Source organism: Callithrix jacchus, chromosome 15 (assembly GCF_049354715.1).
Source record: "Callithrix jacchus isolate 240 chromosome 15, calJac240_pri, whole genome shotgun sequence".
NCBI lineage: Eukaryota > Metazoa > Chordata > Mammalia > Primates > Cebidae > Callithrix > Callithrix jacchus.
In genome coordinates this window covers 46,509,074-46,535,128 of record NC_133516.1, presented here as the reverse complement: position 1 = coordinate 46,535,128, position 26,055 = coordinate 46,509,074, and the positions used below count along the sequence as shown (strand labels likewise).

The 26,055-nt window shown below is 40.2% G+C and overlaps 1 long non-coding RNA gene and 1 pseudogene across 2 annotated transcripts in view; one reads left to right on the top strand and one right to left on the bottom strand.

Annotated features, from left to right (window-relative positions):
• LOC144579555 (uncharacterized) overlaps positions 1-26,055 on the bottom strand; it is a 127,336-nt gene that overhangs the window by 67,472 nt on the left and 33,809 nt on the right. The gene's annotated exons all lie outside the window — the stretch shown is intronic.
• Positions 22,225-23,167, top strand: LOC100385037 (developmental pluripotency-associated protein 2 pseudogene; annotated as a pseudogene).

Sequence of the window (26,055 nt, the reverse complement as noted above, 5' to 3'; positions counted from 1 at the left end):
CCAGTAATTTACTACTTCCAATAACTATTTCCTCCATTTTTGTTTTTCTTTACATATTCATGTTTCTAAAACTAACATGGGACTTAGAATCATTATATACATTTAATGAAAGCTTTTCCTTTACCTTATGTTAAGTAAAAATATGTCTCATAATTCATGATATCTTAAGGAAGTGCCACAGAGTTAATGATGTTGATTGTTTAACTCTCTCTTCTCATTTTAATAACATGTTATACTGCACATTTTTCCGACTAATCTGCCTCTTTAGTTCTTTTATCTTCCACTAAGCAATGAGCTCCTTTAAGGGCAGAAACTGTCATTTTGGTATATTTCCTGTCCCCTCCAACGAGTAGTACTGACTACTTCCTGGCACATAGTAGGTGTCAAATATTTTCTGAGTAAATGGGTGAACTGATAAGTGATAAATAATATCATAAATACGATTCAAGAATATCCTTTAAAAGTCTCTTGAAAAAATATAGATTTCTTTTTCTCTGAAATATGGGTTGAATCTGTAATACTCAAATTTGTTAGTAGTTACAATAAAACAAGCAATGTGCTATGTGCTGTGTATGCAATGTCTCAACCAATAGTATCATTTTTTTTGAATTCTCAACCAATAGTATCATTTTTTTTCACTCACTAGCATATAAACTGAGATCAGTGATTATTTGCCCAAAAAATAGCCAGCTTTAAGTGGAAATGCCATTTCTCAACTTGAGCCTAGCTGACTCCACAGCCTCTCCTCTTAGTCAGTGCTGAAATATTTAAAATACACCCATTTAAGACACAAGCTTTGAAAGAAAAAAAAAAAAACAGATTCCGCTGAAAGTCCAGTCTTTGCATCTTTTTCCATTCTTCTGATAGTACAGTGATGATGGGATCTGGTTGCTGATTCAGGAACACTCCACGGTGAGGCATGGATTACTTCCAATTCCTTTGTTGCATAAAGACCCAGCTCAGAAAAAGATACATATGGTCATAGAACTGTTTGCATATTTCCCTCTATCCAGGGGATTTTCTTTTATCCTATTCCAAGTGGGTGAGGTTTATCTCCACATTTCAACTTTGAATGCAGAAATGCATTCCTGCCAAATCAGACACCCCTTTTCCTTTGGAAAGAGAAGTGGAAAGAATTACAAGACACCGTAATGAGATGATGGTACAAAATACGCAGCCTAGATTGAATTTAATGGGGAGATACCAATATGTATTTAGATTATATGCCAAATCACATTTCCTGAAATATGCTGCTAGGAACTGCTGGTTGTTCCCTAGTACTTCCTCTGTGGTCAGAGCCATCTGATTTTTAGCTGGATTCCTGACCACCCAAAACAAAATCTAGACTTCTCAGAGCTGGGGACCACAGGGTTGGGGCCAGGCATCTGAATTCTGGCCAACAATCTATAAGTGAAAGTGTCATGTGCCAGCTCTAAGAGCCTTTCCGAAAGGTGTGTGACAGTGCTTGTTTTGCACCATCTCTTTATCTCTTCTGATGGCTGGAATATTAATGAGATGGCAGGAAGTAAAGCAGCCATTCTGGATCATGAGGTCACCTTGAGAAGGGAGGCTATACACAGTGAAAACAAATAGAAAAAGTCTGGGTACCTGAGGTCTTTATGAAACAGAACTTTTATAACAATTCCAATATACCTCCAGATTTTGACATGAGAGAGAAATAAAATTCTATTTTGCGTAAACTATTATTAACAGTTTAAAAATTTAAGGCAAACCTAATCCTAACTGACACACATGCCAACAGCATTCAGAAAGCCCTTCATGGCAACGTGGTAGTAATACCAAGTAAGTAATAACAGCCTGCCTACAAATATGAGTGTCAAACTTATACCACCCTTATAATGGGAACCTGTTACCTTTCTTTTAAGATATGGATATTTTATGCAATTGCTACTTGGAATTATGATGAACATAGTGGTCATTTCTTGGGCTGGGGAGTTACAGAATCAATAGAAAGGTACATAAATGGAATACCAAATGAAAAATCAGTAGCTTCGCTGCTGAATAAAAAGCAAGAAGGAGAGTCAACAAGGAATTGGGGAAATACACAAACAAATAAAAAACTATGTTAGTCCAATTGGAAGTGGAATTTGGTGCTGGGTGCAGTGGCTAACACCTGTAACCCCAGCACTTTCTTTGAAAGGTCAAGGTGGGAGAACTGCTTCAGCCCAGGAGTTGGAGACCAGCTTGGACAACATAGCAGGACCCTGTCTCTACAAAGAAATTTAAAACTTAGCTGGGCATTGTGGTGCACACCTATGGTCTGAGCTACTCAGGAGAGTGAGATGAGTCAATCAATTGAGCCCAGGAGTTCGAGGGTATAGCAAGCCAAGATTGCACCACTGTACCCCAGCCTGGGCAACACAGTGAGAACCTCTCTAAAAAAAAAAAAAAAAAAAAAAAAAAAAGTGGAATTTGGAAGCAAGCTTGGGCCAGCCCTTTGAGATCTGTCTGAAAATCTGTCTAGAACAATCCACTTCCTACACCTGAGAAAAGAGTAAAAGTGGGGGCTTGTAAAGCTATTTTTCCTCACCTGAACTCATCTGTTCTCTACAAGGGCAATTCTTAAACTGGGGATTTTATTTAAAATGCAGATGCTGCTTCAGGCAACCTGAGGGGGGGTCCCGAAAGTCCACCTTTCTAAAGAGCTCAGAGATGATGCTCAGGCTGCCAATCCATCTCAGACCAGGCTTTGAGTAGAAAGGCTACACAACTGCCAACGAGATTTCTTTGAAAACTAAACTGGACCATGTCATGTCCCGCCTAAAAGCCTCCATTGGTTTCCACTGCAATTAGAGTAAACCCAAGCCCTTTTCTGTGCCCCAGGAGACCCATAACTGCTACTTGGAATTATGATGGAAATAGTGGTCATTTCTTGGGGTCTAGGGAGTTACAGAATCAATAGCAAGATAAATAAATAGAACACCAAAAGAAAAATCAGTAGTTCAGTTGGCCCTGGTCCTAGCTCAAATCACTGACCGCATTTCTGTCCACTCCCTGCCTTGACCACACTCCTTCAGCCACACTGGATTTACTTCTTGCTCTAAACATGCCATCCTTATCTCAGCACCTTGTTTTACTTATCAATTTCTGGAATTCCAGCTTACTCTAAACCTGTAGAATATAAACTCCTAGAATTTAGTCTATAGCATGTACCATTGCATTCTCAATACCTAGCACAGTGCCAGCTACAGAGTGGCCATTCAATAGAAATGAATGTCAGAAGCTAAAGGCTGGATCACAAAAATAGTGAAAATAATTGATCCTAGGGCACAAAAATGTAATAGACAAAAGGAGTTTGAAGACTGAATGATAATGCCATTATCTGCAATACACACACAGCATCGTATCCTAGAAGACTGACTACAATTTAAGTCAATCCCTACAGCAAACAGCACCAGAACCAAACTCCCAAACTCACAGTAGATGATTCATCCCCAACAATGTCTGACACAACAAAAGTCCATGACAACAAATGCAGTTGAATACTGCCATGGTGTTTGTTGTAAGTGCTGGCATTCGAGCCCCAGGGAAATACAATTTCTGTGGCAGAGGAGATTGAGCACATGGTTACCCCAGCTGAGATGAATCTTGGAATGTGACACCATTTCCCAACAAAGCCCTCCTGAAGACAGTGCACCCGACACTTTCTTCCTGCCTCCTTACTTGTAATGCTCTAAAATCCAAACAAACATGCACAATCCAGAAAGGTTAACCAGCTTGTGCTGTGGAAAATGGCTATCACGTGTTTTCTTTCAACTCACCCCCATTCCCTCCCCAAGGGTGAAAATAAAACATTTTGACGGTCTGAGAACATTCAAAACAAGCCATCATTTAGAAGTAACGACTGCTCGTGCTATGCACATAAATAAAAATCCATACTAAGCTTAAACACATTTATAAGGTCTTTGTAAAGACTTTGCCTTTCTCTATAAATGTCCAGAAAGATTAATTAAGAGCAGCATGGCTCATCCATCTAGATTGATTAAACATATATTTAAGGGTCAGACTGGAAACAATGCCTAGATACATTAACACACAATTTGCCCAAAGTCTTTAGTCTATTTATTTTACTTGCTGACAGTATTTCTGGAATTAAGTCATTGTTAATCTATGTCTGGAAGGAGAGACAAGACCACCCAACTCCCCATCCAAGAAACCATCTTCTCACACTTTCCAATACTAGCATTCTTTCCCCAAATTTTCAGGCTCCCTTAAGCTTGGGAAGGAATCGAGATATCACAGTGCATGGAGAATGTGCTGCATTCCACTCTTAGCCCACTGCCTATCCCATTAGTACTCTGCACAAGGTCTCTGCCCTCTCTGAATTTATTTCTCCCTTTTTACACTGTCTCTTTGCATCAAGGCACATTTTCCAAAACCCATTTGGGAAGTAATGTACCCTTTCAAAAACAAAGCATTGGTTAAATGCTGATGTCATAGACCTAAAGAATAATGGCTAACCATGAGCAGCATAGCATGCTATATCCCTTGTGCCCTTTATCTCAGTTAATACTCACAATATGCCTGCAGTTAGTCTGGAATGTAAGTGTTTGTAGCCCCATCTCACGGGTAAGGTAAACGGGGGTTTATAGAAATGGAAAATATTGGCTTTTTTCACCTAGCTCGGAGGGCGGGAAGCAGGTCTCACACCTGACTGAGTTGGAGTGCTCTTGGTTGCTGAGTTGTATTGTCTCACAAATGTCATGTTGAGTCTGAGTCAGTTCTGCTTCTCTGGGGTAGGCCTCTGGGGCTCCAGTGTGAACAGTGGAGGACTGGAAATACTTTCTTCCCATCTGTGCCCCTTGTAGGGGCATGTGTACACTCATGATGTATCCAGACACATTTGTCGATTGTTAGAACACACGTTACATTGGTAATTTTCCTTTGGCTGGTCTTTGGCTATGGTAGCCAACTCTCAGGCTTTATCTAAGCCATGTTTATTAACGTAACTTTTAGGAGGTTTTTCTAAAGAGCCGATCATACTTTCAGACTGACCACACAGTTCTAAAACAGGTCTACCAACACAGCTCCAAAGAAAGCAAGACACTGAGTAGAAGTAAAAAGAACCAGGATCTAATCTCCCTCATGAGGGTAATGCAAGGCTGGGTTTGAGGGAAAGACTTGGGTTCAGGTCCCCAATCCAACACTGTCCTAGGGGTGGGCTAGTTACCTTCTTTGAGTCCCAGTTCCTTTATCTGTAAAAAGAGGGGCTAACTTATTAGGTAGTTTAGAATATTAAATGAGATAATGAAGCCAACACAAGAAGTACAATGACTATCTCACAGTACATGCTCCATCAGTGAGAATGATTATTATTTCCATGCAACATAAATAATAAATGGTGATCATGGCTAGCCACCTATTGAAGGTTAACTATGTGCCAAGTGCTGTTCTAAGCACCTTTACTACCTTAATTCATGTAATCCTCATGACAGCTCTTTGAGGAAGTGCTATTATTCCCATTTTACAGATAGGTATACTAAGGTTCAGAGAAGTTAATTTACTTTCCCAAGGCCACATTGCCAATCTTCCAGTCTTTCTCAGTGCCTCCTTTGGGAACAGGCACTTTAGCTCCAGGACACCCTCTCTTTATCCACATCCACATATATATTTACCATTTAGGTTCTGGGGTACATGTGCGGAACATGCAGGATTGTTGCATAGGTATATACACGGTAATGTGGTTTGCTGCCTCCATCCCACCGTCACCTATATGTGGCATTTCTCCCCATGTTATCCCTCCCCAACCTCCCTACCCTCTGCTGTCCCTCCCTTAGTCCCCCGCAACAGACTCCAGTGTGTGATGCTCCCCTCCCTGTGTCCGTGTGTTCTCATTGTTCAACACCTGCCTGTGAGTGAGAACATGCAGTGTTTGATTTTCTGTTCTTGGGTCAGTTTGCCAAGAATGATGGTTTCCAGATTCATTTATGTCCCTACAAAGAACATTTATGTCCCTACAAAGAACTCATCGTTTTTTGTGGCTGCATAGTATTCCTATGCAGGATGCCCTCTCTTAACCACAATGCTACATAGGAAGTAGAGACACAGTCATAAATCCAATGGATAAACTACTAAATAGAAGGGGCAAGATGCCTTAAGATAGGCCCGTATGTCTCCATTCCTGCTTTTCCTTCCCTCCCCCACCCCACTAAATGATTTTTTAGACAACATGTAGGTAAAGAGAAAATGGAGGGGATGTTTGTCCCACCAGAGCTTATTCTCAAAAGTGGAGCCTCCTCAACAGTTTTTAGGGTAGTGTGATGATATCACAGTTGCCAAGATAACAATGAAAAACCATAGAGAAGCATGATTAAAAGTGTTAAGCACAAGTAACAGTGGCATGGGCCCTGCATTTCTCCAGTTTAACCCATCTCCCTGGCTCACTCTCCCCATGAGAGACCTGCTATACCTTTGCCTCCACCCGCTCCTCACCTCCAATCACCAACTTTCCCAGGCCTCCAGTTTTACACAGCTGATTCCTACTCACCAGATTTCAACTTAGACACCACTTCTTCCAGGAAGCCTTCCTGGACCCCCTCTCATGCACACACCACTCTGTCAAGATTTAGTGGCTTCTCCTGTGCTCCTATAGCATCCATCATAGTTTTATCAGTTCCTATTGCCTTTTCTGAGTCTTTTAATGGTCTATAAGCTTCATGACAGCAGGTTCTACATCCAGCAGGCTTTCTTCTACGTCCCAGAGTCTACCTTTGTGCCTGACAGGTAATTAGACACTTCAGGTAATATACATTGAATGGTACCTTTGCCAACTACAAAGCATGCCACTACTTTTAAGATTCAGAACTGTGTAATAAAATTCTTAAAGATCAGTTTTTTCATGATCTGAAAGAGATATAAACAATTGCAGAAAAGTACCAGCAGTCTGTTTTTTAGGTCTCCAACTACCATAATGGAAGTTTAACAGTATTTGTTTCTAGAAAAATTTTCTCCAAAAAGACCCCCAAAATTCTCTCTTCCATTAGTTAAAATTATTCCCCTTCATTTGGTTCCCTGTGAAGATAATGTTCAGGGCTTAACTGTGATACTTCTCACTAACTTTCGCTCTTCTGGATTTAATAACGCCAGCTTCTTACTCTTTTCCTTATAAAAATCTATTGATAATTTCCATTGCTTCCCCACTTCTCCATATTATTCATCTCTTAACTCTTACTGTTGAATGGTATTTAAAAAGTTTGAAGTTCATATTCTAAAATTTGTTTTCTGAGGGCTTAAAGGCAAAAATTAAAACAACAAAAGTCCTCATCTGTTTGTCTACAAAGTGAGGAGTCAGATAAGGATTCAGTTAATGGTCATTTGTCTCAGTTAGTCTACCCAATTTCTTTTTTCCTATTTGAGGCTCATATTTTGAAACAAGCTCTACTTTCAACAAAGTTATAGAAGGCAGAGACAACATTCTGTTGTGATATTAGAAATCTTAATATTAGATATTAAGATATTAGAAATCATTCTATATTCTTCAGAATGGTCATATTTCAAATGTTCTATTTTTCCATGAGTAGACTCAAAAGTATCATATTTATTTCCTAATTTGAGACTCAAAAAAAAAATACTGTGGGCCTACATATGGCATGCAATCTCTAGGTACCAACATTAATCTCAATATGAAACAGTGACTGCAGCCTCCATCTATGGCTGGTGCTAAGTTATCCATTTTATAGGCATTATCCCTTTGAATCATTAACATTTTTAGGAGATAGAGATAGATGCTACTTGTATCCCCATTTGCAGATGAGAAAATCAAGGCTCAGAAAAACCTGAACAGAATCGTCTATCAGTAAATGGCAGGACAGGGATCCAACAAGCCTGGCTTAGAGTGGGCTCTAAGCTCTAGGCACTCTGCTTAAGGGCCTGGAAGCATTCATTTCAGGGTTTTCTTTATCTGTTCTTTTTTGCAAGTGATCTCATCTGGCATCATGCAAATGATAAATTAATCATAATTATTTGATTCTGACTTGAGGAAGCAGAACTTTCTCTCTTTCTTTAGTAGCAGGAAGGTCTCACCTTGTTGCCCAGGCTGGTCTCAAACTCACGACCTTAAGTGATTTTCCCAACTTGGTCTCCCGAAGTGCTAGAATTACAAGTGTGAGCCACCATGCCCAGCTGGAACTTTTATACTTCATTAGTAGCGGTATAATATGGGTCAGCCACATTGGCTATCATGTTGCCAATATCTAGCAGTCCTGGGGATGTGAATATCCTGCCGTCCAGCCAATCTTCCTTGGGTAGTATGGCAGATACAACTGGTCAACTGACTCAGCTTTCTTGTACACCATTCTGCCTTCTAGAAAGTTTCCTGTAATTGGCTGAGGGGTGAACCACGTGACACTGTGCTGGCCAATGGTGTGTAAGTGAATAGCACTCTGCCTCACTGAGTGGGGTATCTAAGAAAACTTGTTTGCGAGGACCATATGACTGGCTGTTCCATTGGCCTTTTGCTCCTTTCCCTTATTCCTGACGAGAACACGGACATGATGCCTGGAGGTGCTGGAACTATTTTGTGACCATGAATAAAACAAACCTGATGATAAAAGTGCACCTGTTACAGAAGGCAGAGAAGAGAGAGGGGATAAACCTGGATCCCTCTGGTATCACTCAAGTGCTGTGACAATCCTCAGATACCCATTGCTATATCAGGGAGAATATGTGCCATTAATCCACTCATAGTCAGAGTTCTTTTCTTGCATGGTCACAAGGTGACATACACAAATACTTATGATATGAAAACTTGCAAATAAGCTTAAGCTTAATGCCCATTAATAGGGAAGTGGAAACATAAACTGTGGCATATTCATGCAATGAAATATCAGGTAACAACTCATAAGAAGTTGACTTGGCCAGGCGGGCACGGTAGCTCACACCTATAATCACAACACTGTGGGAGGCGAGGGCAGGTGGATCACCTGAAGTCAGGAGTTTGAGATTAGCATGGGCAATGTGGTAAAACCCCATCTCCACTAAAAGTACAAAAATTAGCTGGGTGTGGTGATGCATCCCTGGAATCCCAGCTGTTCCAGTGGCTGAGGCAGGAGAATCACTTGAACCTGGGAGGCGGAGGTTGCAGTGAGCCAAAATTGCACCACTGCACTGCAGCCTAGGTGACAGAGCCAGACCCTGTCTCCAAAAAAATTAAAAATAAAAATAAAAAGAATGAATTAGCTCTACATAGATAATTCTTGAAAACATAAAGTGGAAAAGGGAAATTGTGGAATGACATGTGTTTAGTACAATACCACCTAAAATATTTTTAAGACACATAGACTTGGACTTTATGTATTTTATGGATATGTGCACATAGACTGAAAATATAAAAACAATGATATGGAGGAAACACATCCACTTCAGGGAATGAGGAAGGGGATGAAATTGGGAAGTGGTATAGAAGTCACTTCAGCTGAACCTGAAGTATTTTATTTCATAAGCGTAATCTGAATCAAATATGCCAAAAATCTTATTATTTGTTCAATTTGGGTGGTGGCTACATGAGTATTTGCTCAATGATTCTCTGCATTTTTCTATCTATTTAAAATGCTTTACAATTTTAAAAAATTAAATGAGAAAAGAAACAGACTATTTCAAAAGCCATTGGCTATTTAGGAAAATGTACTTTGCCAAATGTAAGGTAACCTATAAAGTAGTATATTTTATTATTATTGTTACCATTGACCAAGAAAGTTGCATTGAAACCTGAAATTCCCTTGGACCATGGAGAAAAGGGAGAATGAGAAGATGGCTAGGCAATGATGTTGGGGCATGTTAGGAACTAAATTGTGGCTTCTCAAAATGCCTATGTGGAATTCCTAACCCTCAGTGTTATGGTGTTTGGAGATAGAACCTTTAAGGAAGTAATTAAGATTAAATGAAGTCCTAAAAATGGGATCTTCATCCAACAGATCTGGTATCCTTATAAGAAGAGAAAAAGATACCAGGAGCATGTGCACACAGAGAAAAGACCATGTGGGGATGCAGCAAGAAGGTGGCCATCTGCAAGCCAAGCAGGGAGGTCACAAAAGAAACCAAACCTCCAATACCTTGATCCTAGTCTTCCAGCCTCCAGAGCTGTGATAATATACATTTCTGTTGTTTAAGCTACCCATACTGATTACCCTGTGGTAATCAGTATGGCAGCCCTAGCAGTCTAATCGGGGGGCGTGCCTAGGACTCTGCTTCTCAATAGGAGATGTTACTTGCAATGAGGAAAGCATTAGGAAATTGGGGATGGAGGTATTTTTTAGTGGCACAAAGACTGGGAGCAGAAGAGGCATTTAGTGAGCAGGAATCAAGGAGGCAAAACCTCGCTCAGTGCCCAGTTTAGTCCTCACTATAGGACCTCATATAGGTGGAAAACCTGTTTATAATTATCTAAAGCTACCTAAAAAGGGGCTAGGTGATATACATTAAATTTTCCAGAAAAGAAACTACTCTGTAGATTGAGAGTATTTTGCTTTATGTTCTTCAGAACTCTGCCAAAAAGTTCCATTTTGAAAAACCATATGACTGACTGTAATGCCCCAATGATATTTGAATGTCCACATAACATAACCTATCCTTATCAGTCTTCATCTGTAGCTATTGTATACAGTAGGAGTCAAACTATGGTGAGCTGGCCAAATGCAGCCTATCATCTTTTTTGTAAATAAAGTTTTATTGAAACACCCTATGACCACTCATTTACACATTACCTATGGCTGATTTCACACTATAACAGCAGAATTGAGTATGGCGACAAAGCCTAAAATATTTACTATCTGATCCTTTGGAGAAATATCTGCCTACCTCTTGTATAAACAGTGATTCTACATATAGTACTAACATCCAATTATTCCTGTTCCTTATCTAATTTAATCTTAGAAAATTTACCTATTAAATATGCATCATATTAATATCAGTTACTTCTCCTTTAAGTTCTCCTTTTGTTATAGCTAGTACATTATGAGTTTTTTTCCTTGCAATTGTGTAGATTTCTATGTATATGTGAAATTCATCTCAGGACAGTAAAGGTGGGGTGGGGAGAGTGTTTCTAAATATTTTCAGTGAGTTAAGAACAACTCTTCTAGACCTAATAGAACAAAGACCATAAAGGACAAAGTACGAATCATATAATTAAGGAAGAAACTTGAGAACAGATGCCGCACTGGAAATGAACTGACTATAATCTCCGGGAGGGAAGCTACTAGGTTTACTTGTACCTCTCTTAAAGCAGGGCCTAGTACACAGGTGGTGCTCAATAAATACTTGCTGAATGACTCAATTAATGGAGGGATGGCTGAAACATATGGGTAACTGAAGGAAAAAAGACTGGAGTAGTGAGATTCTGTCCAATGCAGTCATCAAGCAGACTATCAATGATCTTTTGCTGGGCAACTGGCAGAGCGGACTCCTTCCTGTAAGAGGCAACTGACTAGATTAGAAAAGTCTCATGGTCCTTGAAGCTACATTTCTAAGGTTGAGATTTAACACATCAAAGATGCAAGGTTCATTATCTGGAGCAGCAAGAACCTTGTTTGAATTTTGGACTGAATATGATCTAAAGCTGTCAGGATCTACTGGGCTTCCTGAACTCATCCCTCAATGAGATACATGAGGCAAAATAAAGAGGGAGGAGAATGTGGTAGTTAAGTATAGAGGACTCTGGAATCCAAAACAGACCTGGAGTAGAGGGTAGATTATTGGTAAAGTTGGACACAAATATTCCTTGCATCCTTGAATGTGCATCCCTTTGCAATGATGTTGCAGAGTTTTCCATCAGGAGGCAAAGTCTACTGCCCCACCCTTGGGTCTGGGCTGGTGTGGTGATTTGCTTTGACCAACAGAATGCTGTCTGACTTCTGAGCTTAGGCTTTAAGAGGTCTTGTAGCCTCTGCTTTGACTCTCTCTGAGTGTGCAGCCTTGTGTGATAAAGTTTGGCCTAGCTTAGGGATCAGCATGATATGGCCCATGAGCACAATCTGGCATACCTCCTGTAAATATAGTCTGTAAATATAGTTTTATTGGAGCCCAGCCATGCCCATTTGTTTATGCATTTTCTATGTTTTATTGTATGCTACAACAGGGTTTAGTAGTTCCATCAGCGATTGACTGCCCTGCAAGGCTGAAAATACTATCTGGCACTTTACCAGAAAAGTTTGCTAACCCGTGGTCTAGCTGCTGGAGGATGAGACCACATGAACAGAAGAGCTATACTAGCTGAGGTCTCCTTAGAATAAGTGACTCCAGTTAGGCTACAAGATGAGTACAGTCCCATGAGTGACCCCAAGTGAGACCAGCAGAAGAATGGTCCAGCTGAACTCAGCGCAACTTGCATACCCATAGACTCATGAATAAATGTAATGGTTGTTTTATGCCCCTGAGTTTTGGGTTGGGTTATTCTGTGACAAGAGGTCACCAGGAGTGCTGTGTCCTTGGCTTTTCCATTAAGTGTATGTAGCAGGAAGTGCTGGTTCTTAACAAATTCTTTGAGGCTCACTACTTTGGTGCAGGCTAGCTGGCTTCCAACTACAAGTATCTGGATCTCTCAGCCTGGGGGCTTTCTAGGAAGCCCTGGTAGGAGCTTTGTCCAAACTGAAGAATGAACACACCATTTCCACACCACCTACCCTTAACCAATGACTGGCAGAAGCTGGTGTAAAAATATATTCCAGATTCCTCTTCCTTTTTAAGGCGTATCTCTGGGGTATCTGTTCTTACACTGTTTTCCAGAGTTTCCCTGAGGGGTGACACTCTGGAAACTCACTGGTATATTATGTCCTGTATTAGCAAACTTCTCTTCCATGCCTAACTTTCCCATGGGCCTACTGGTACTTCCTGAACATCTCAAATAAACTCTTTTCCCTTGAATCCTTGTCATGAGATCTGCTTAAAGGCAGTATATAAACCAAGATATAGGGTAACCTGAGACAAGTTTCTTTATCTCCACAAACATTAGCTTCCTTATCTGTAAAATGGGAATAATGAGAACAATTCTATTATAGGAAGTAGTAGTGAGGATTTATTTGAGATACTGCCAGTAAAGCAGCCAGCACTGCCTATGCTAGTGATGTTGTACAGATTCAACATCTCTAATCTAAAATTTAAGATCCAAAATACTCTAAAACCTGAACAGTTTTGAGCACCAATATCATGCCACAAGTGGAAAATTCCACACCTGACCTCAGTTAACATATAGTCCAAACTTTATTTTATGCACAGAACAATAAAAAATATTATATAAAATTACCTTTGGGCAATAAGTATAAGATGCATATCAAACATTTTTAAAAATCATGTTTAGACTTGACTACCATCCCCAAAATATATCATTATGTATATACAAATATTCCAAAATCTGAAAACATCTGGAATTTGCAACAGTTCTGGTCTGAAGTATTTTGAATAAGTAATACTTAACCTGTATACATCACTACCATGAGCAGTGCTGGCTGCTTTACTAGCATTATCTCAAATAATTCCTGACAACCATTTCCCATGATATAATTATTCCCATTTTACAGATAAGGAAACTAAGATTCTGGGTGATAAAGTTCAGCCTCCTCTCTCTGTGTGGACTGATGGCCAAGCCCCCTTTAAAGATCCAGAATACTGTTTAAGGGCAATCAAATGCAGTCATGCACCATATAACGATGTTCAATTCACGATGGACTGTATATATGATGGTAGTCTCATGAAATTATAATACCACATTTTTACTGTGCCTTTTCTATGATTAGATACATTTAGATACACAGGTAATTACCACTGTGTTACAACTGCCTACAGTATCTGGGAGAGTAACATGTTGTATAGGTTTGTAGCCTAGGAACATTAGGCTACACCATTAGGATGGTAGGCTATCCCATCTAGGTTTGTTAAGTACACTCTTTGATGTTGGCACAACCTCAAAATCGCCTAATGACACATTTCTCAGAACGTGTCCCTGTCATTAGAGCCATGTGACTGTACCATTGTAGGGCAGCAGAGAGGCAGAGGACTCCGTGAATTCAGCCATGGTGTGTGGGCTTTTTCCGTCTCCCCAGTCACGTCCCAGTTCAGAAGCCTGAGCCCCGCGCCACAGATCAATGTCTGGGGGACACTGTGGCTCCTGACTTCTGAGTTGGCACGCTGGTCTGGAGCCTGCTGCGTGCCTGACCACAGGATCCTGTCTCTGACAGGAAGAAGGAATACAGTCAAGGAAGTGTGGTAGACCTGACTCCAGACAATTAGAAAAACATCACTGTGCCTCACTGTGGAAGGTGAGCATAAATTCAACTGTGGCCTTAAAAAGAAATGTGGGGAAGGCAGGGAGGGTGTTTTCCTTTCTCTTTCAGTAGAGAATTTTATCTACCTAAAACCTGGTGGTCCTTCTAACAGCCGATAAATACATACTCAAACCTGGGGAAAAAATAACAGCACATTTCTGCCCCATAGATTATGTTCCATTTGCTCTGGTTCCTTTGTTCTTGTTTAAAGGTTGGCTCCTTAACTCTCTTTGCTCTTGACTTGCCCCAAGATATTCAGAGGTGTCTAGAAGAGAGCTGGTCGGCAGAACCTGCTCAAATGTTCAGCTGATCCCCATATCCACGTGAGAGGGCTCTATCAGACCCAAGATGAAGCAGCAGGAGGTAATGAGAGCAGAGTCGTGGATCACAGCCAGGCCAGGAATAATAGCAAAGCTATAATTATCCTGGAAGACTTTGGATGGAAGTGACTATTTTAGAACCTGACAATGTCTCAATGACATCTTGGAGTAAAGCCCCTTCTTACCACTGTTGTCTTGTTATCATGCAATAGGATGTCAGTGTCGGGGACATTTCCTACCAGAAAACCATCAAGGGCTCTTACGGCACTTGGAGAAGCTTAGGAGGGTGCCATGGTGTATAAGCCTTGACTCTGGCTACAAAAGTGGTTATTGATTCTTTTAAGAAGAAAGTATTTTCATTCATTGTAGTTTTCATTGAGTCAATGCAATTAGGATGGTTTGTGGCCATGGGCTCTCCAATCACAGAACAGAAAGTCTTTGCCATGTATCTTGGCAAGGCCACATCTATTTCAAGCCCTTATAACTGTTACATGCTTGGAGAATTTCTGTGGTGGAAAATAGAATGTGTCTGGGTTATGCAGCTAGAGAACTCCTTGAAAACTTTAGGTAATCCAGCCTCTCAGAGCCTCTCAGAGCCTCCGTTCCCTTAACTGTTAACACTGTCAATGCCTTTCCTCCCCTCCTAGGACTTTTAGAAATGTAAAAGAGAAATATATGTATCCATAAATAAAGTTTTATGGGAACATAAAAAAGGAAGTGTAAAAGGTGAAAGAAAGCAAAAAAAAAAAAAAAAATCCCAGCACATGATATGTGCCCCAGGAATGTGAGTTCCTATCATTAGAGCATCCCTGGTGGTTCTTCAACTTGTAGGAAAAAGAATATGGAGTGGGGTGGGGGAAATGGCAAATCAAACATAGACTACTGGCTGAGCACAGACTCTGGAGTTAGACTACCTGGGTTCAAATACTAGGTTTTCTACATCCTATTTATATTAACATGAACACGTCATTTCATCTTTTCCTACCTCAGTTTCTTCAACTATGAGGCAGTACAAGGACTCAACTTATAGATTATAAGATTGCTATGGAAAATCACACAAATGAAGCACCAAGTCCATCTCACTTGATACAAGCAGGGAAGGTATTCTTATTGTTCTTATTTTACAGGTAAGATGACTAAAGCTCACTGAGGTGAAGTAACATGCTCATGTTCACACACTGATATGTGACATATGGGGATCCGAACTCCACCCTGCAAGAAATAGGAGTCTCAAGTTTTATCTCTGCTAAAGCCCATGTTTTGAGTATTCCCCGACTGGCAGGGCATGGAGTGAGGAGACAGATTTGTAAAGAGTGAACCTCATTTGTGGTTTCCTTCCTTTCCCAGAAAACTTCTAAAGAAGCTGGAAGATACTGAGAAGTCAGTAGATTAGTTAGCCGTTTTCTTGATCCATATCAACCAAGAAGCAGTTTAACGGGCAGAAGGATACTGTACAACCAGTGGTTAAATCGCAATTGTAAACCCTCACATTTGCACAGGGATTTGCACTTTGCAAAGGGTTTTATCTACGTCCTCCCATTGATACCTTCAAAAATGAACATAAAGCTACTGGAGACACAAACAGAAATGGCAAGGAAGAAAACAGCTTAGAAACTCTAATATGCAGAGGTTATATATGAATGATTATCTAACCAAGGGCTTTGCAAATGTGATAAATGCATGTTGATTCACCAAATAGCACAGTTACACTGACTGTATTCTATTTTTAAGAAGAAATGATATTAAAGGATCTTGATTGCCCATTAATTATATACCTGTAACACAATGTTGAAAGTTAGTGAGAAGAAACACTTCATTTCAAAGAAGTCACTGGGTTTCTTGCACACTGCTGAGCAGCTCTTCCTGCCACTCTCTTGGTGTGTACCAAGGACACCCAAAACAGCATCACTAATAACCTAAGTAAACTCAAGTTGAGAACACGGCTGGGCCTAAGGAATTATGATGTATAATACATTCCAAAGTCATCTAGCAGCAATGTTTTTTCAATACCCACTTTAAAAAATAACATTGCTACCCAAGCAGACATTTGTTCCATACCAGTTACTCTCCCTACTAGTACTGAGGGTTTTGGAATTTAGGATGTAAAAAGTGGAGGCAGAAACAGGGAGCCAAGAAGGAGATCTTGTGTGTTTGGCCAGTCCTTTTCAAGATACTGACCAAGGGGTCAAAAGCTATACAGCAAAGAACTGAGCTGCGTAAGGTCTGCTACATTTAGTCACTAGCCAGGGCTGGTGTGCGTGGAGGGGAGGTAAGAGACAGCAAAGAGCCCTTTCAGCCATGCTAAGGAGAGCTTAGGTTTTGTCCTGTAAGTGCTTAAGAGTCAATGAAGAGATTTCAAAACAGAAGTGACAGGATTGCTCTGGCAATGGTGTAGAAGTCAGAGACAAGGCTGTCATACTACTGTGTTTGAAGACCATGATCCCAGCACTTTCGCAGCCACAAAGAGCATTTTAGAGCTGAGGACTTCTTCCATTGAATGCAGATCAGAAATAACTATGCCTGGCATTTGCATAGGCCCTTTTACTTCTAAAACTCTCAGTTCACCAAACAACAATTTGGGGAGGTGGGCCAAGTGAATTGTCTGCTATTCACAGATGGGGAAGCATCTGTAAGTAGCTACAGAACCATGGAGCAATTTCTAGTTAGAGCAATTGCCTGCTAGCTCTGCCCCATTGAAGATTTGAATTTGATTTGTGTGGCTAGAAAATAAAGCATGTTTAAAACTCTGAGGGAAAAAAAGCCCTCAGTGTCCATAAGTAGAAACCAATACTAAATAATAACCTAAAAAGCATTGGTTTCAAAAAACAAAGTAACTAGCACAAAGACACACACAGCATACCTGAAAACCAAAAGTCTGCTAGCTGGGGATCTGTTTTGCAAATGTAAAAACATTTGATGGAAAGTATAATTCTGTGAATCTAATATGCATAGCTTTTTAAAATATGTTCAAATATAGAACTTAAGCTTGCCTTATTGTACACATTACAACTCTTATCAAATTCTTCTTAGATGTCACTTAAAAACCATTCCAAAATGAATTACAAGTGAAGTGGTGTCATTCAGTTTGTTTGAAGATCTGAGCCCCAGGGGAGCTGATGGTATAAGTTGAGTACACACCAAGACAGGAAAAGATGCATGTTCCAGCTCAAACAAAGATCAAATTTGCCCTATCTGCACCTTCTTGTTCTATTTGGGCCCTCAAGTGGATTGGATGATGCCCACCTGTATTGGTGAGAGTGTTCTTCTGTACTTTCTACTGATTCAAATGCTGTATTCAGTCTACTGATTCAAATGCTAACCTCTTACCAGAAACACTCTCACAGATACAATCCGAAATAATATTTTATCAGCACTCTGGGCCTCCCTTAGCCCAGTCAAGTTGACACATTAAAATTAACCATCACAACAGAAGAATGTCCTTCAGCTTCAGCTCACTGCCTCTTTCTGCACTTCCTTCAAAGCATACCTATCTATATAGTCACAGACTTAAAGAAAGAGAGAATGAAACATCTTTAATACAGTGTAATTAACATGTTGAACTGTGGGTTTTGGCAAGATGAACCAGAGAAGAATTGGGCCAGGTTTATAGCATGACTCTATATAGTCAAGAGAAATTCCAGGTGGAGCTTCCAGAGTGGAAGAGCAGTGTGTTTGGTGATTAGAATTGGTCACTTATTTTTTCTAGGCCTGAGATCCTACATTATAACATGACCCACAAGGCCCTAACTAATTTGGCCCTTAGCTGTATCTCCAACCTTTGCTCTTACCATCCTTCCTCTTGCTCAATCATTCTCTACCACTAGGGAGACCTGAATGTCTCCTGGACATACCAAGCACACTCCAAACTCAGGGCCTTTGCACTTGCTGTCTCGAAACAGCTGTTCTCTCAAGTGTGTGCAAGCTTACTCCCTCATTTCTTTCAAGTTTCTGTTCAAATGGCCTTTCTGAAAGAAGCCTTCCCTTGGTCCCTAAGAAGCATCTGCTACCCCTTGACTGTCTATCTGACCTTCCCTGCCTGTTTTTCTTCACAGCATTTATCTCTACCTGACCTGATTTATTTTCCTGTTTATTGTACACTCCCACTAGGATGTAAAATCTGTGAGTGCCAGAACTTTGTTCTTGTCCCAGTTCCCCAGATCTTCAAAGAGTACCAGTAAACAAGTGGAAGCTCAATAAATAATTGTAGAAGGGAAGAAAGGCAGGAGGGAGGGAGGGAGGGAGGGAGGGAGGGAGGGAAGGAAATCTAGATGCTCCATTCTTTTTTTCTAAATTTCCAAACTGGAGTCATAGTTCTACATTATTTCCATTGACTGGTCTATTTTGGGTAATTAATCGATTAAAATAAGTAATAACAATTACTTCCTTTTAAAATTTTTTAAATTTTTGTTTATGGTAAAATATACATAACACAGAATTTACCATCTTAACAGTTTTCAAGAGTACAGTTCAGTAGCATTAAGTATGTTCACATTGGTGTGCAACCATCGGCATCATCCTTCTCCAGAACTTTTCCATCTTGTAAAAAAACTGAAACTTTAAACTCCATTGCAGGATAACTCACCGTTCCTTGCTTCTCAGCCCCTGGCAATCACCATACTACTTTCTGACTCAATAAATTTGACTACTCTAGATAACTCATGTAAGTGGTATCATACAGTTTTTGTCTGTTTGTGACTGGCTTATTTCACTTAGTGTAATGTCCTCCAGGCTCACCCATGTTGTAGTACATGTCAGAATTTTCTTTTTTTCAAGGCCAAATAATATGTCATTTTATGTATCTTCCACACATTGTTTATATATTCATCTGTCGATGGACACTTGAATTGCTAATTACCATCTCTTACATTTCTTTTTTTAAAATTTTTTATTGGATTTTAGGTTTTGGGGTACATGAGCAGAGCATGCAAGACAGTTGCGTAGGTACACACATGGCAGTGTGCTTTGCTTTCCTTTTCCCCTTCACCCACGTTTGGCATTTCTCCCCAGGCTATCCCTCCCCACCTCCCCCTCCCACTGACCCTCCCTTTTTCCCCCCAATAGACCCCAGTGTTTAGTACTCCCCTTTCTGTGTCCATGTGTTCTCATTTTTCATCACCCGCCTATGAGTGAGAATATGCGGTGTTTCAATTTCTGTTCTTGTGTCAGTTTGCTGAGGATGATGTTCTCCAGATTCATCCATGTCCCTACAAACAACACAAATTCATCATTTCTGATTGCTGCATAATATTCCATGGTGTATATGTGCCACATTTTTCCAATCCAGTCTATTATCAGTGGGCATTTGGGTTGATTCCAGGTCTTTGCTATTGTAAACAGTGCTGCAATAAACATTCGTGTACATGTGTCCTTATAGTAGAACAATTTATAGTCTTTTGGATATATAACCAGTAATGGGATTGCTGGGTCAAATGGAATTTCTATTTCAAAGGCCTTGAGGAATCGCCACACTGTCTTCCACAATGGTTGAACTAATTTACACTCCCACCAACAGTGTAAAAGTGTTCCTTTTTCTCCACATCCTCTCCAGCATCTGTTGTCTCCAGATTTTTTAATGATCCTCATTCTGGTCATATTCAGTCACCACAGGAATTCCACAGAGCATCTCAGAAGTCAAAAAGGGCCCAGGCCATTTTCCTTTTTTGAGGTCTCTAGTATTTTTTAAATGAAGAAATGCCAACTATGGATGAGGCACACACCTTGCAGCCAGGGTGGAAGTCAATAGCTCTAACTCTTATGACCTCTCCCAGTGTGCCCAAAGCCCCTCCAAGTAAATTATAATGCAAGTAAAAACAGCAAGCTTCTACATAAATGCTACCTGAAGGGGGTCCCCCAGCCCAGGCTTCCCATTGCACTGCTTCTAAATCAGTTAAAGACATTCTAGAGCTGCCCCAGACCAAAAAATTAAGCTACATACTTAAATATTTACATTAAGCAGATTAATGCTTTTAACAGAAGGAAAGTGCCATGCACCATACTTGTGCTAAAGCAAGATCATTATAGAATTTATAAAAATATATATATTAATTTTTAGTATAGCATGCATTAAAAGTGTGGTCTAGCAATGGAACAAAAATCTAAAGCAATGTAATTAACTTCTTTCTGTCTCGTTAGTTGTTCTAAGGAACATTAAACAAAACCTCATTCGCTGAATGTGTGAAACGTCTACATTTGAGACGCTTTACAAACATGAGACTTGTTCAATGACCCTTCTGACACCATTGTACTGGGTCAAGAGATTTATCCCTGATTTACAGATGGGGAAACTGAGACTCAGGAAGGTTATCACTTGTTAAAGGTCAACATGGAGGATCCAAACTGCTACTTACATTTAGGTCTTCCAATAGCAAGTTGTTAGTCTGTCTACTATACAAGGCTGCAAAACAACATTCCTGAATATAACAGGCTCATTTTTCCGCTTCCTTTTACTGGCTGCTTTGCTATTCAAAGTCATTCTATACTGAAATTTCTTTTATAAGCCTCACTCAAAAGGGTGATTTTTTTGTTTTTGTTTTAGCCCATGTCATGAATATTTTGAGACTGGCTTCTGAGAATTAAAAAAATGCCTTTGCCTACAAAGTGGCCCTATGTATCACCTGGCAACTCAGACTTCATTTTAGGAAATACAGCTTAATTTGATGGGGTGCCAAGAGGCAGGTTCTGGACACATCCAGCATTTTCATATAAAGTTTCTGACAAGATGGTATTCACTTGCCCCTGAACTTATCCTTCTATTATTGCAAGACTGTTTTTTGATATTACTATAGCAATAACTAAAGAAGTGAAGGTGATAGTTTTGATCTGTGTAGGGGGAAGTTCCCTTTACTCAAGGTCTAAGATGTTATTGCTATGATTAGCCCCACTCTATGGGCAGCCCCATTTCAAGTAACAGAGTGGAACTGGGTGGATGGATCAGTGCAAATCCATTACCAGGGAGCAAAACAGCAAGTAGTCAAATAAGATCAAATCTTTACTCTTTTAGCTAAAGGACAGTCTAGAAATTTCCAGCGGACATTTATTTTATTTCCATTGGAATGTATGAAATATGTTTGAGTACATGCTACACATCTAATACAGTGCAGAACACAGTAAATAGTACAAAGTAAGTTTTAGTCCTAACACAATGTTAATCAACTATTAATAATGTGTCCCTACTATATTCTTAGCACTGTGCTGGGTTCTATGCATATAACAAGAATCAAAGAAGACATTACCTGTGAAGAGCATAAACTAGAAACTATAGTAAGTCTGCTGCGATAGTAATAAGTCAATATCATTTGATAGGTAGTTATGTACAAAGAACTACAGGAGCTGTGGGGATCAAATATCATTGCTGCCCTTAGAATCCTCACATATAAAATAAAAAGCAGGTAAACTCAGAAATTATATCATATACATGTGTTCATAAAACATTTAAATCAATCCTCCCACCACTCCCTCCCAAGTAGCTGGGACTATAGGAGCACATCAGAACGCCCACCAAATTTTTGTATTTTTTGGTAGAGATGGGGGTCTCACCATGTTTCCCAGGCTGATCTCAAACTCCTGGACTCAAGCAATCTGCATGCCTGGGTTTCCCAAAGTGCTGGGATTACACGCATGAGCCACTGCAGCGGCCTAATTTTTTAAAAATTTACCACCAAATGGATGAGACAGAGGTGTTACCGAAAATGTCAGACTCAAATTTGGATAGCAGCAAGAATCTGTTTGAGGGGGAAAGTGTGATTTTGACATTGGTGCCAGTTAATGATGACCCAAATATGGAAACAATGGAACCAAGTGTTTCTTCAACTTCTGATGTCAAACTGGAGAAGCCTACGAAACACAATCAAGGTCATCTACTTCAAACAAATGAACAATTTACAGCTCCACAAAAAGCTACATGCAAAATACCAGCCCTTCCCTTGCTGACCATTTTGCCTTCCATTAATAAGGTGTCTCAGGACACTTTGCGGGACTGGTGTCAACAACTCAGTTTGAGTACTAATGGCAAGAAAATAGAAGTTTATCTGAGGCTCCATTGGCATGCTTACCCTGAACATCAGCAAGATATGCCTGAAATGTCACAAGAGGCCAGATTACAGCAATATTGGAAAGGCAAGACAGTGATGGAGGGCAAGGCTTCAGAAGAGTTATGAGATGAATGAGAGGGCAGAAGAGACTAATACAGTTGAAGTGACAACTTCAGCACAGAAAGTCATGTCGGCATCATGGGGAAGAATTGCTGCAAGAGCTGTTCAGCCTCAGGCTGTGAATTCATGTTCTATTCCTTTTGAAGCCTTTCTGATGCAGGCCTCTGGTCCATGGCAGACTTCTTTCGGCAGACACAAAGGGTTGGTTATGCCTCCAGTTTCATGCAGGCCAGGCCCGGATGCCTACCACTCACAGGAGGATGATGTCTCTCTTCTTGTTAGCTGCCTGCATTTTCCTATTCACAGGCATAGAAGATAACATGTTATGGCCCAACTGTGCTAAGAGGAATAAGAAGATGATGAAAAGATTAATGACGATAGAGAAGTAGCCACAGCCTGTTTGAGTACAATGTAAGACACTAGAATATGCCACCTCAAAATAAGTATTACTCTGATTTGAAGGCAACTGAAAAGAGTCATATACAAGAGAAATTATCTGCCTTCCTACTTACTATTTGCTCAAAAGCAGTAAGTACAGCTCTTGTCCACTCTTTACCAGGAAAGACAAACGATGATGAGCCTGTATGTAGATGATTTGCATCCCAATCATTGCTGTGCTGTCTCTTGACCATCTTGGTGTCTCCTGATGCCCTGAGTACTGACTTGTTAAATATTTAGCTGTACAGAAAAAAAATTAAATCATTGACTGATATTCTCCTAAGTGCATAGTAAATTCTCAATAATGTTAGCTACTGTTATTATTAAGTACACCTTCACAGTATCCCTGAAATAGAGCCACTGAATCTTCACCTCCCCTCCTTACATGCAAAAATAAGGGACATACTCTTAGAAAAATAATCTGGCTGGGTGCAGTAGCTAACACCTATAATCCCAGCACTTTGGGAGGCCAAGGCAGATAGATTACTTGAGCTCAGAAGTTCAAGACCAGTCTGGGCAACATGGGGAAACCTCGTCTCTACTAAAAATACAAAAAGTAGCCAGGCATGATGGTGCGTGTCTATAGTCCCAGCTACTTGGGAAGCTGAGGTAGGAGGATTGCCTGAATGTGGGAGGCAGAGATCGTAGTGAGTGGAGATCATGCCGCTGTGTTCCAGCTCAGGAAAAAGAAAGAGGAAAAGGAAGGAAGGAAGGAAAGAAGGCAGGCAGGCAGGCAGGCTGGCTGGCTGGCTTTTGAGAAACCCTAATAAATTTAAAGAGAGAGAGAGAGAAGGAAGGAAGGAAGGAAGGAAGGAAGGAAGGAAGGAAGGAAGGAAGGAAGGAAGGAAGGAAGGAAGGAAGGAAGGAGAAAATTCCTAAAGATATGTTTTTTGGTTTTTCTTGTAGAAAGGCAGAATTTATCTTTACTGCATTGCTGAGTGTCAGATGTCTAAGAAGTAGCTTTCATTTCATTTGTACCTGGACATAGAGCACTGTGTACTCTTTAGGGGAATTGAGAAATGTGTTTCATAATGTATTTTTTTAGGGTATTAGTTATAAGCTAACTGGGAGAATCTAGGTCATGAGAAATTGGGTCACTGTAAGTTTCCCCTCAAAAGAGTTTTAAACTTTTCCACAATAAAGTGTTTGTTAGAAAAAAATAACTCAATCTTTGGACACACAGATAGCATAGAGCAGAAGCTGGAAGGCCCGTCACTCTGAGGTTAGCATACACATGTAGGTGTCCATTCAGATCATGAACTTGAGCATCAGAGAGACCTGGCTTTGAATCCTTGCTCTGAAATTTACTAACTGGGTGTTCTTGCATGAGTTTGGATAGTCTCTCAGATCCATGGTTTTGTTAACTATAAGATGGGGATAATTAAGCCTACCTGAATAAATGACTGGGAAGATTACATCAAATAATATCATCTAGTGCCTGCCTTATAATAAGAACATGCGAGCAGTGATGATGTTGATGATGATATTAATGATGATGGTGATGATAATAATGATGGGGAGGACAACCAAGATGACATGTTGATGAGCATATTGATAAGCTCCTGATTCTCCTCCCCACCCAATCCCTACTTCAAACTATTAGGTTGGTGCAAAAGTAATTACAGTTTTACACTTAATGGCAAGAACTGCAGTTACTTTTGCACCAACCTCATATATGATGCTATCCTGAAGTTTAGTGTAATATATGCATAGAGAGACAAAGGTATACGGAAATATATCTCCTTGAAAAATAATAGAACCCTATCATTACAGGGCAAAACTCTTGAATAGTGTGTTTTGACTGCTACAGACAACTTGAAATTATTTCTCTAGAGTCCCTAGGCCAGGCTGCCCTTTGAACAAAAGCTTTTGCTTGCAAGATGGTTATTTGCTTCCACAAAGCTAACAGGCCCAAAGAGTGCTACAATTTGGATAATATGGTGTCTTCCTGATATCATCTCATACCCAACTGAGCTAACTAGTCTGACATGAGGGATGAATGAAATCCCAAACTAGTCTCTGGGTTATTTTATTTGGTTCCATCATAGAAGTGACTGCCAAAAATATTTTTATTATTTGGGTCCTTTTTTTTTGTCCTCAGTAAACTTTCCTTTGGAATATTTTTCTTCCAATTATAATGGCTCCTTGGGCAAAGGCTTGGGAAGGTGGTAACATACCTTCTTGGAACTTAAGAATAAACACTGCATTTCATTGTGATGATCTAATGGGCACAAAGATATAAATGTCACAGAAAAATAAAGAAGTCGGGGCAATTTGAATATCTAAAGGGAGAGCAGCAAATGGTAAACAACTACTCCACTTTGTAACTACAACTTCTTTGCAGTATGAAAAATAATCTCTTGCTCTGTACATAAGAAATGGATATCTTCAAGACACCCATCATTGTTCATATACTTCATCTAAGAGGTTTTGTTTATTTATTTATTATTTATTTATTTATTTATTTATTTTGAGATGGAGTTTCGCTCTTGTTACCCAGGCTGGAGTGCAATGGCGCGATCTCGGCTCACCGCAACCTCCGCCTCCTGGGTTCAGGCAATTCTCCTGCCTCAGCCTCCTGAGTAGCTGGGATTACAGGCACGCTCCACCATGCCCAGCTAATTTTTTGTATTTTCAGTAGAGACGGGGTTTCACTATGTTGACCAGGATGGTCTCGATCTCTTGACCTCGTGATCCACCTGCCTCGGCCTCCCAAAGTGCTGGGATTGCAGGCGTGACCCACCGCGCCCGGCCCATCTAAGAGGTTTTAATGCCCTTAGATGGTAGAATTTCAGCATACTGGATGAAGTGAAGGCTGTAAATAGCTTGCGGCTTGAAATACGCTGAAAAAAATCAAAGCAACATCTTCGCTTT